The following is a 13,151-nucleotide window of genomic DNA, read 5'->3' as shown; positions in this document are numbered from 1 at the left end:
GTGATGAGCTGGTTTTCTCCTTAGGATCTGTGTCTATCTGAAAAACAAAAGCAAATTCTCCAAAGAGAGTAAAGTTAGAACCAGATAAATGGGACAACCATTTTTTTTTGAGAGAATTTAATAGGTGTAGGTCCTCTTGTTGCCCACTATTTGCTTTGTCATGGTTGCATAGCTTATACCTTCATTTTGAGGTTCTGTTCTATGTTTTGATTAGACATCCAATATTACTGGATTTACTTGCATTTGATTTTCATACTATTCATTTGTATTGTGGTCTAGCCATCATAGTGTAGGGGCAGGGAGAGTGGGACTGTGGTCACAAGGGACAGGGGAGCAGGACTGAGGTCCTGATGGGGGGAGCTGGGTGGCTTTCAAGTGGGGTGGGGGTTGTAGGGCATTGGGGGTGGGGTGGCTTTCACACAGGGTGGGGGTAGAAGAACAGGGGGGAGTGGGGCAGCTTTCTCATGGGCAGAGGGGAGCAGGGCAGCTTTCATAGGGGTATGGGTTGTGGGTCATCTCTCATGCTGGGTGGGGGGAGTGTGATGATAGTCCATGTGTGGAACTGCATGTGGAGCTAAGCTGGCCTGTGTCCCCTTGCCTGCAGTTAATACAGAAGGATCCTGTTGCTGGGACTATGGCTACCTGCTTGAGGTGACTGGGGGACTGGTGGGCTACCCAAGAAAGTTGGAATCAGTCAATTCCCTTTTTTGCCCCTCAGCGCCCTCCCACTGTAGGTCTATTAGAAGACCCAATGAGCTGTTAATGTCTTTCCTTTCCTTTCCTGGGAGGTGTGGTGGGGTTAGGCAGATGCCATCTTGATTGGAAGTCCAGCTGGGAGATTTTTGTTTTATAACTGCTTGGATCTCTGTACTTGCTATAGGTATATTTAAGTGGTTAGTTTCATCTTTATTTGACTTTGGTAGGTCATATTAATCCAGGAAATCATCTATTTCTGTCAGATTTTCAAACTCAGTGGAGTATATGTTCTTAAAGTACATCCTTATGATTTTCTGAGTTTCTTTGTTATTTGTTGTTATGGTGCCTTTTTCATCACTAATTTTTTAAAATTAGTTTTGTCCTCAGTGAATACAGTCAAGTTGATACCATTGTTAGCCTCCTTCCTGTCTTTCCCCCTCCACAGGGACCCTTCTTGGTGGGGTGTATGGGTCATGCATTGTGGGGTTAGTCCATCATTTATGGGTAGGAGGAAATGTCTCTGTGTATCGTGACCCAACATGTGGCTCTGGCATTCTTTCTGCCCCCTTTTCCACAAATTACCCTGAGCCATGTTGGGTTCATTTTAGGTCTGCTTCAGTAATGAGGTCTTGGGAACATCTGTGACTCTGGATATCTAGTTTAGTAGGAGTTGATTGTTCTCTGTGTCTGTCTCCTTCACCCTTGCTCACCAGATTCACAAAGAAAACAGTCCTCTTACCTGTTTCCCCAATTACTGTTAGTTTCAGCAGGGGCCCCTTTGAGGTATGATGGGGTGGTTTTATCCTTAGGATCTGCATGTATCTGCAAAACAGAAGCAGATTCTCTGATAGATAGTAAAATTAGCACAAGATAAATGGGACAACCATTATTTTTTAGAGAGAATATAATAGGTGTAGGCCCACTTCTAGCCTCAATTGGTGGATGCTTGATAATGTGAGTGAGTTCAGTTTTGGATATGTTTCTAACTTGTTTCCCAGCTCCAGCAATGGGTTCCATTCCACTGAGCAGATCAGTTAGCCAAATCAAGAGCAGTTGGTTTCCCACCCTGGCTGTGTGCCATATTGCACTGTGTGAGCATCACATCAAGATGTTTGCTGCTAAGTATGTTAGACCATGAGTTACTTGGACAGATATTTGTCATTTTCCTCCAGTCGCTCATGTAGCACTTTCTGGCACTAGATGTGCTAACTGTCTGGGGACTGACTTTCTTCCAGCTTCCAGCCATGTCACTCATTTTTACAGGCCAGCAGCATATGGTGTCTTCAGCAGCAGGGTCTTACCACTAACCTTTGGTGGATCATCAAGTACTCTGACAAAAATCTGTCTTCTTTTGGGAAATCTTGTAGGTCCCTCTGATCAAGAGCTCATTGTGGAGGGAAGAAAAATATAACTACTATAAAAGAGATAGAGAAATGAGAAATAAGAAGAGAGAGAGAGAGAGAGAGAGAGAGAGAGAGAGAGAGAGAGAGAGAGAGAGAGAAAGAGAAACAGGAGAAGATTAAGGTCAATCTTCATAATACCCTCTCCAGAGCCTTGTGACTCAAGTATTCCCTCTAAGGGCCTAGTGAAGGTTCAACCATTTGGTCTGTCTTTTAGGATGTAGAATTTTATGCTACCATTGTCATTTGGGTCCAGATTTGTGTCCCTCAAACCCTCCCTTACTCTCTCTTCCTTCCCCACCCACCCTATTGTCTGGTCCTTGAGATGCTTTTTAGGTATGGTGGCATCTTGGGTAGATTCAGATTAGGAGCTATAGATGAGTGACCATGCAGCAATTGCTTTCTGTGATTGGGTGAGTTCACTGAGAATTATCTGTTCTAGGTTTGACCATATTTCTTCAAATTTCATTGTGTCATTTTTCCTTACTGATGTGTAGAATTCTATCATGTAGATATACCACATCTTAGTTATCCATTCTACTGATGGACATGTGGGTTGATTCCAGCTCTTAGCTATTACAAATTGAGCAGCTATAAACATGGTTGAGCAAATCTCTCTGAACTGAGTTGTGGAACTTTAAGGGTACATGTCCAGTAAGGGAATAAATGGGCCAGTTGGTAAGTACAGGCAGCTTTTCTAGGAGTCTTGATATTGTTTTCCAAAGTGGTTGTACCGATAACATTCCCACTAACAGTGGATGAGGGTTCCTATTTCTCCACATCCTCACCAGTATTTTTCTTTCTTCTTCTTCTTTTTTTTTTTTTTAATGTTTACTTTCCTTAATGGGGTAAGGTGGAATCTCATAGTTGTTTTAATTAGCATTTCCCTAATGATTAGGGATGATGATCATTTTCTTTTTTTAAGTGTGTGTTTACCATTTGTATTTCTTTCTTTGAGAACTGCCTGTCCAGTTCTTTGCCCCATTTTGTGAATGGATTATTTGAGTTTTTATTGTTTAGGTTTTTGAGTTCTTTGTATATTCAAGAGATTAGGCCTCTGTGAGTTTGATACTGAGCAAATATTTTCTCCCATTCTGTGGGTAATATATTGGCTTTGCTTATTGTATGTTTGTTAAGAAACTTTTCGGCTGGATGTGACCCCATTGGTTGAGTGATTGTTTAAGTTCCTGTGCTACTGGGGAAGTCTTTTCTCATTCCTATATCATGGAAAGTTCCTATTATATTTTCTTTCATTAGTAGATGCATTTCTGGTGTTATATTGAGGTCTTTGATCCATTTGGACTTGAGTGTTGTGCACGGAGAGATGTGTGGACCAAGTTTCAATTTTTTATATATGGTTATCTAGTTTGTCCAGCACCATTTGTTGAAACTGCTGTTCATGAAGGAGATTGGTCTGTAATTTTCTTTTTTTTGCCTGATTTTGATATGATGGTAATACTGGCTTCATAGAAGGAGTTTGGTAGAATTCCTTTCTTTTTTATTTCATGGAAAAGATTGAGAAGCATTATTGTTAGTTCTTCCATGAAGGACTGGGCTGGTAATATTCACCAGTGAATCCATCTGGGCCTGGACTTTTTTTTAGTTGGGAGACTTTTTATAACTGCTTGGATTCTGTACTTGTTATGGGTCTATTTAAATGGTTTATCTAAGATTGATTTAATTTTGGTAGGTCATCTGAATGAAGGAAATCATCCATTTCTTTCAGATTTTAAGATTTGCTTTGTGTCCCAACATATGGTCTATTTTAGAGAATGCTGCTGAAAAGAAATTGTATTCTGCAGCATTTGAATGAAATGTTTTGTAGACATCTGTGAGGACAATTTGTTCTATGATCTCATTTAATCCAGATGCTTCTCTGTTTATTTTTTTGCTGGGATAACCTGTTACTTGATGACAGTAGGGTATTTTAGTCCCCCACTAAAACTATGTTTGGTGTTATCTGGGACTTTAATTCTAATAGTGCTTGCTTGATGAAATTGGGAGCCCCTACATTAGTTTCACATATGTTTAAGAAATTAATGTCCTCCTATTGGAGTGTTCCTTTAATCAATATAACATGACTTCCTTATCTTTCCTAGCTAATGTTGGCTTGAAGTCTACTTTGTCAGATATTAGGATAGAGACATCTACCTGTTTTCTAGGCCCATTTGCTTGAAATACCATTTTCCAATCTTTGATCTTAAGATAATATCCATCTTTTATGGAAAGGCGAGTTTCTTGGAGGCAACAAATCAAAGAATTGTGATTTTTATCCCAGTCTGCAAATCTGTGTCTTTGGCTGGGTCATTGATGCCTTTGATATTAAGAGTTATTATTGAAAGGTGTGCATTTATTCTTGCCATTCTTCTTGTTTTGTAGTTCTGGGTTTTCCTTTACTCTCTTGTATTAGCTATTATTTGTGCACAGTTTCTTTTTTTTCCCTGTTTCCTTATGTGTGTGTTTTTCTTTCTCTTCTGCATGAAAGATTCACTCAAGTATTTTATGTATAGCTAGTTTAGTGTGCATATATTCTGCTAGCCTGTTTTTGTTGTGGAATATCTTTATTTCTCCATTAACTTGATCAATAATTGTGAGGATAAAGTAATCTTGATTGATGGTTGCTATCTTTCAAAACTTGAAATACATCATTCCAAGCCCTTCTGGCTTTTAAACTTTGTGTTGAGTAATCTGCTGTCATCCTGGTTGGCTTGCCTTTGTATGGGACTTGACTTTTCTCTCTAACTGCTTATAATATATTTTCTTTGGTTTGTGTATTTTAATTATAATATGATGGTGAGAGGTTCGTTCCTGATTTTTCTGTTTTGTTTTCTATAGGCTTCCTGTATCTGTGTTGACATCACTTTCCTTATATGGGAGAAGTTTTCTTCTATGATTTAGTTGAAAATACCCATTATGCCTTTGGAGTAAGTCTTCTTCTACTATGTACTAAATTCTTTTGTTTTTCATTTATTTATTTTTTTAAAATTTTTATTAACATTTTCCATGATTACAAAATATATCCCATGGTAATTCCCTCCCTCCCCACCCCCACACTTTCCCATTTGAAATTCCATTCTCCATCATATTACCTCCCCATTACAATCATTGTAATTACATATATACAATATTAGTCTATTAAGTATCCTCCTCCCTTCCTTTCTCTTCCCTTTATGTCTCCTTTTCAACTTACTGGCCTCTGCTACTAAGTATTTTCCTTCTCAGGCAGAAGCCCAATCATCTGTAGCTAGGATCCACATATGAGAGAGAACATGTGGCACTTGGCTTTCTGGGCCTGGGTTACCTCACTTAGTATAATCCTTTCCAGGTCCATCCATTTTTCTGCAAATTTCATAACTTCATTTTTCTTTACCGCTGAGTAGAACTCCATTGTATAAATGTGCCACATCTTCATTATCCACTCATCAGTTGAGGGACATCTAGGCTGGTTCCATTTCCCAGCTATTATAAATTGAGCAGCAATAAAGATGGTAGAGCACGTACTTCTAAGGAAATGAGATGAGTCCTTTGGATATATGCCTAGGAGTGCTATAGCTGGGTCATATGGTAGATCAATCTTTAGCTGTTTTAGGAACCTCCACACTGATTTCCATAATGGCTGGACCAGATTGCATTCCTACCAGCAGTGTAGAAGGGTTCCTTTTTTCCCACATCCCCGCCAACATTTATGATCATTTGTTTTCATGATGGTGGCCAATCTGACAAGAGTGAGATGGAATCTCAATGTAGTTTTAATCTGCATTTCCCTGATGGCTAGTGACATAGAACATTTTTTTTTAGATGCTTATATGCCATTCGTATTTCTTCCTTTGAGAATGCTCTATTTAGCTCCATAGCCCATTTTTTGATTGGCTTGTTTGATTCCTTATTATTTAACTTTTTGAGTTATTTGTATATCCTAGATATTAATCCTCTATCAGATATATAGCTAGCAAAGATTTTTTCCCATTCTGTAGGTTGCCTCTTTGCTTTTTTCACTGTGTCCTTTGCAGTGCAAAATCTTTGTAATTTCATGAGGTCCCAGGGATTAATCTGTGGTTGTATTGCCTGAGCAATTGGGGTTGTATTCAGAAAGTCTTTGCCAAGACCAATATGTTGAAGGGTTTCCCCTACTTTTTCCTCTAGCAGTTTCAGAGTTTCAGGTCTGATGTTAAGGTCTTTAATCCATTTGGACTTAATTCTTGTGCATGGCGAGAGAGAAGAATCTATTTTCATCCTTCTGCAGATATATATCCAGTTTTCAAAACACCATTTGCTGAAGAGGCTGTCTCTTCTACAATGAGTATTTTTGGCATTTTTATCGAATATCAGGTGGCTATAGCTACTTGGGCTTACATCTGGGTCCTCTATTCTGTTCCACTGATCTACATGTCTGTTTTTGTGCCAGTACCATGCTGTTTTTGTTACTATGGCTCTGTAGTATAGGTTAAAATCAGGTATGGTGATACCACCAGCCTCTTTTTTGTTGCTCAGTATTATTTTAGATATTCGAGGTTTTTTGTGATTCCAAATGAATTTTTGGATTGTGTTTTCTATTTCCATGAAGAAAGCCTTTAGAATTTTGATAGGGATTGCATTAAATGTATAGATTGCTTTAGGTAAGATTGCCATTTTCACATTATTGATTCTTCCAATCCAGGAACAAGGGATGTTTCTTCACTTTTCCATTGTAGAGATTCTTTACTTCCTTGTTTAGGTTTATTCCAAGGTACTTTATTTTTATTGATGCAACTGTGAATGGGAGTGATTCTCTGATTTCATCCTCTGTGTGTTTGTTGTTAGCATATATGAAGGCTACTGATTTCTGTGTATTTATTTTGTATCCTGCTACCTTGCTGTAGGTTTTGATCAGCTCTAACAGCTTGCTAATAGAGTCTTTAGGGTCCTTTATGTATAGAATCATGTCATCTGCAAATAATGATAACTTGATTTCTTCCTTTCCAATTTGTATCCCTTTTATGTGTGTCTCTTGCCTTACTGCTATGGCTAAGACTTCCAAAATTATATTAAACTATATTAAATAAAAGTGGGGACAGAGGACACCCTTGTCTTGTTCCTTGTTTTAGTGGAAAAGCTTCCAGTTTTTCCCCATTTAACAATACGTTGGTTGTAGGCTTGCCATAAAAACCTTTTATTATACTGAGATATGTTCCTTCTATTCCCAGTCTCTGTAAGACTGTTTTCTCTTTACTCATTTGTTTTAACTGTTATTGACGCATGTTTGTTTTTTTTTTTTCTATTTCCTCCTGGGTGTGTTTTGCTTTCTCTTTAGCATTAAGAATTCCTTCAAGTATTTTCTGTAGAGCTGGTTTAGTTATCATAAATTCCTTTAACCTGTTTTTGTTGTGGAATGTCCTTAGTTCTCCATCAATTTGAATAGATACATTTGCAGGGTAAAGTAATCTTGGTTGACAGTATTATCTTTCAGAACTTGAAATACATCATTCTAAGCCCTTCTGGCTTTTAAAGTTTGTGTTGAGTAATCTGCTGTGATCCTGATTGGCTCTCCTCTTTGTAGGTGATTTGCTTTTTCTCTCTAACTGCTTTCAAGGTATTTTCTTTGGTTTGCATGGTTAGTAGTTTAATTATAACATGGCAAGGAGAGGTTCTTTCCAGGTTTTGTCTGTTTGGTGTTCTAATGTTTCTTGTATCTGTATTGGCATTTCTTTCCCAATTTGGGGAATTTTTTCTTCTATGATTTTGTTGAAAACATCTACTAAGCTTCTGGACTGAAATTCTCCTCCTTGTATTATACCCTGAATTCTTATGTTTGATCTTTTCATAGTGTCCTGGATATCTTGAAATTACTATTCATACCTTGATATTAGCTTGTCTTTCTCCTTGTTGAGCTGTATTAGGTCTGCCACCTGGTCTTCTAGTTTAGATATTCTGCTCTCTCCTTCATCCATTCTACTGGTGAGACTTTCCAAAGAGGTTTTTTATTTTATTAACTGTATTCATCAGAGCCAGGATTTCAGCCTATTATAGCTAAGGCTTCCAGTACTATATTAAATAAAAGTGAGGACAATGGACACCCTTGTTTTGTGACTGCATTTAGGGGAAAAGCTTCATGTTTTTCTCCATTTAGTATTATGTTGGCTGTAGGTTTGCCATAAATAACTTTTATTATGTTGAGATGTGTTCTTTTTATTCCCAGTTGCTGTAATACTTTTACTATGAAAGGATGTTAGATTTTGGCAAATGCCTTTTCTGCATCTATTGAGATTATCATGTGATATTTTGCCCTTCAGACCATTTATATGCTGTATTATAACTATCAATTTGTATATGTTGAACCATCCCTGCATCCCTGGGATAAAGCCAACTTGGTCTGGGTGAATAATCTTTTGTTTTTTTTTTTTTTAAATAGTGTACCAGATTTCTTGAAACTCCCATTCATACCTCCTATTACCTTGTCTTAGGTTTGCCACCTGGACTTCTAGTTTAGATATTCTGTTCTCTCCTTCAACCATTCTACTGGTGAGACTTTCCACAGAGTTTATTTTATTTTATTTTATTTTATTTTATTTTATTTTATTTTATTTTATTTCACTGACTCTATTCTTCAGAACTGGGATTTAACTCTGTTTTTTCTTCAGTATTTCTATTTCCTTACTCATGTCTTCTAATGACCTCCTTATTTTATTAATCTGGTTTCCTGTGTTCTCTTTCCAGAGTTTGTTTTCTTCTTTAATTTCCTTGTTTCCTTCTTTGATTCCTTTAATTTCTTCTTTGAATTCTTTGAGTATAGATACCATCATTCTTTTGAAATCTTTGTCAGGCATTTCATCTAAAACAGTCTCATTATTGATTAATTCTGATGGATTTATAATTTTTCGTGGGACTGTATTTCTTGATTCTTTGAGTTTCTTGTATTATAATGTAAAAACTTTTGCATCCTGAATTGATTTGATGCTTGGGTTTTCTACTTTTCTGTAGTGTTCTTAGATGTGGCAGTCTATCTTTATATACTTTCAGGAAAAGAGTTTAGGGTGCCAGGTGTAGCTTTTATACCCCAATCTAGCCACAGAAGTAATCTTAGGTGTTGAGTTTGTTTGCTAAGAAAGTATTCTAGTGGACTGGGTGGAACAACTACTGGCAAATTCTAAACTTCAACTGAGAAATATACATAATAAAAACTAGCACAGAATATGCAATTGTGGGGATTAAAACAAACAGATACTCTTATACAGTCAAAATCCCTAAGGGTGTGTGTTGTTCTATACCCTTAATCTCGTCAGCTGTGCGATAGAGATTTCTGTTCTGAATTGGGTTCCAGGTCAACCTGGATCTGGATCAGACCCTGCCCCCAATAATGACAGAAGCAAAAGACAAAGGCCCTATAAATATGAAAGGCAACAACATTCAACCCCCAAATACAAGTTATTTGAAAATAGTAAAACCAACGAAGACTATATAACCCATAACCTGACCTGATAACAAAAGGGAGATTAACTCTTCCAATGCAGGCCTATGTACATGTTTTTATTTTTTTTTGTCAGTCAGCCTCATTACTTTGAAAGTGGCTTCCAATCTCACCAATGCTGAGTGTCCACCTCAACCCCTTTGTGGTGTGCTGTGGACCTAGAGTCTGATCAGCTGTGCTAGCTGTGCTGCCACTGGGGGCTGAATGCTGGAGGTTTATGGTTCTGGTGGTGGGTGATGGGAGATTTAAGACTTTTGGAGTTTCTCATGCAGTTCCATCTGTATCTCTTTCTGTAGCATCTTAGTTGATCTCAGCTTTCTTAACTTCACAAGAAATCTCAGATTTCTTACCTTCACAAGAAGGTTGATGAAGTTGTAAAAACCCCTTGTTTGGTTGGGCAGTGCTGGGCAGGTGTGCAGATCACAGGGATGAGTGAGCCACAAGAACCTCAGTGGGACTCTGGCAATTTTCCTCCTTTCCTAAGAATAATCTATACTCCTTCACTTTTCAGAAGAAGAGTGTATTTTACTGGATGCTTAAATCCCTCTCTAGGCTGGTTTGGCATGGCTCCTATGCTTACCCCGAAGTCATTGATGTGTCTCTTGTTATTAATTTGTAGCTTTAAAGCATTGTAATCTGACATGATATAGGAAGTTACTTCAAATTTCCTGCCTTTATGAAGGCATGCTTTATCCTAATATATGGTCAATTTTGGAAAATGTTCTGTGTAGCCCCAATTTTTTTAAATACCAGTTTTACTTTACTTAGTGTTCCCAATATAGAAGAGTTATTATGACATTTTAGGTTTCCACGACTTTTCTGTTGTCTCGCCATTGTTTTACTAGCACTTACAAATTGAAAAGACAAGACCAAGGGGCTATAGAGATGGTTCAGTGCATTTGTTTCCAGAGTCTGATGGTCTGGATTCTATTCCCCTCTATCCATGTAAAGGCAGAAGCACAGGGTTGTATGTGTATATGGAGTTTGTTTGCAGTGGCAATAGGCCATTGTGTTCCCATTCTCTCTCTCTCTAATAAATAAATAAATACAAATCCTAGAAAAGAGAAGGTCAGGCCTAGTGGCAATGCCTGCAATCCTAGCCACTCAAGAGGGTACATTAGAGATATCGTAAGTTTAAGGTCAGTTTGGTGACATTAGTGAGACCCTGTTTCAAAATGAAATGAAAAAAAGGGCTGGGAATATAGGTCAGAGGCAGAACACTTATATAGCATGTGTAAAGCTCTAAGTTCAATTTTCAGGAAGGATACAGAGAACTTTCTGATTGTACTGAGAAAAAAAATATGTTAAGTATTTTTATAAGACAGTATCCACATGGAGTGTGTGTTGGCTGTTTTTTTTTTTTTTTTTTTTTTCAGTTTGTTACATTTTCCAAAGGGTCATTCAGCCTACCAGGGCATCAGGCCCTACCTCATGCTGTATCTCAGCAGCACCTCCTGGAAGCATGTGCAATTCACAACCACTCCTTGCATTTTTCATGCTTCTGAAACCAATACCAGGTGTGCAGAACACAGCCATATTCTTAATTCACAGACAAAATAAATCATAACCTTGAAGAGCAGGTTCCTTCTCCAGTCAACTCTTTCCAAAAGTGTTTGCATTTCTATGATAGTCTTTTCTCAGGCATCTTTTCCATGGTAAAACAATTGGTCCATCTTCCTTTAAGATTGCTAATGTGTTTGACAATAGCAGATTCAGTAACCTAAAACAAGTCTCAATGCCTGTAATTTTAACTTGCTTGAGGTTTTCCAGCTTAAAATCTTAAACCTCTCAGTCCAATATCTCTAGCCAAGCACATCAGTCCATTACAAATTTAACCTTGATCAAACTCTCTGGGCCTGGGCAGCAGGATGCAGCCAGCCCTTATGCCAGTAGCCCAGTTCCAACAAAGTCCTCTGCAGTCTTTCCTTCTCCTTAGAAAGCTCATAAGCCAAGCCTCGAAGCTCAATGCTGTCTGCACTTAGCATTCTCAGACTCTCATCAGAATAGTCCATAAAACTTGGCTTACCACTCCAGAAGACATCTTCAGTTACAAGCACCAAGTCCATGCCTATTCCTCCAAAACAAAGGTTCCAAAAGATCAACATCCACATGGTCAGGTTCATCTCAGTCCACTCCTTGGTACCAAGTTCTGTAGCAGTCAGATTCAGGTTTGCTGAGATGAACTTCCAGACCAGGCACAGTTATGGAGGAAGGAATATTTATTGAAGTTTATAGATCCAGGGGAAGTTCTATAATGGCAGAAGAAGCTGGCCTGCCTTCACAGGACCAAGCAGAGAGAGAGAAAAACACAAGCCTAAAAGTCAAAAGCCACAGCACACTTCAGGAACTCCAGCTAGGCACACTTTGCATATCTTTAGATTGAAATCTGAAACCCACCACCACACCTTAAGATCCACCCAGTGTTACTGCCTCCAGCCAGGTGGCTGCAGATGCAAACTACAAACAACTGAATATATTGGGGGCCATCTATTCTATTCAAACCACCACACTGATCCTTTTGCCTCTACCTGTGGAATGCTGGGATTATAGACATATGCCATCATAACCAGTTCATGGAAGGTTGGAGATCTCGTCCCAAGACTTCATGTGTGCTATCCATGAATTCTATCAACTGAGCCACACCCCCAGTTCTAAGGTTATCATTTTCAGTGAGCTGATGATAGTTTTGGGGTGGGCCTGTATTTCAGTGGTAGAACATACATGAAGATCCTGGGCTTGATCCCTAGCATTACTAAAGGAAAAAAGAAAAGAAAGGGAGTTGCTGAGCTTGAAAACTGAGGACAAAATCCTAGGGGTATAACCCAGATAAATCTACTTTTACTTTTTTTTTAATTTTTTTATGTTTATTTATTTATTTGGAAGTGACAGACAGAGAAAGAAGAAGAAGAAGAAGAAGAGAGAGAGAGAGAGAGAGAGAGAGAGAGAGAGAGAGAGAGAGAGAGAGGGAGAGGGAGAGAATGGGCACGCCAGGGCCTCCAGCCACTGAAAACAAACTCCAGATGCATGTGCCCCCATGTGCATCTGGCTAATGTGGGTCCTGGGGAATTGAGCCTCGAACCGGGGTCCTTGGGCTTCACAGGCAAGGGCTTAACTGCTAAGACATCTCTCCAGCCCTACCTTTACATTTTGTAAGAAAGCTAAGCTAACAGGCATTTCTGTCACCAATATCTATTATATTAAAGTTACATTTAAAAAACCCTTCACTAATTTTAATTTACTAACTCCTCTTTTTAAACTTCTTTGTGGGCCTCTCCAAACAAAAATTGCTGTACTTATTTATTATTAACTTTTATTATATAAAGTTTCAACCACATGTAAGTAGGGATTTATGATAACAATGAACCCTAAAAGCTTATCACCTAGCTTCAGTAATGACTAATATTTTACCAATATTTTCCAACTATTTATCCATGCCCTATAACTTTAGAGAGCAACTTAATTATTGTATAATTATAAAACTGATAGCATTTTGTGTATTTATTCTTTTAAGTTAGTTTCATTTCTTTTTCAGTTGGTTTTTAATTTTAGGGATTTTGTTTATTCTCTTTTGATATAAAGTTATGTGGATTTAAAGTAAATGTATGTCCCCT

The sequence above is a fragment of the Jaculus jaculus genome, chromosome 11 (genome assembly GCF_020740685.1).
Source record: "Jaculus jaculus isolate mJacJac1 chromosome 11, mJacJac1.mat.Y.cur, whole genome shotgun sequence".
Classification (NCBI taxonomy): domain Eukaryota; kingdom Metazoa; phylum Chordata; class Mammalia; order Rodentia; family Dipodidae; genus Jaculus; species Jaculus jaculus.
This window is presented reverse-complemented; position numbering follows the sequence as displayed.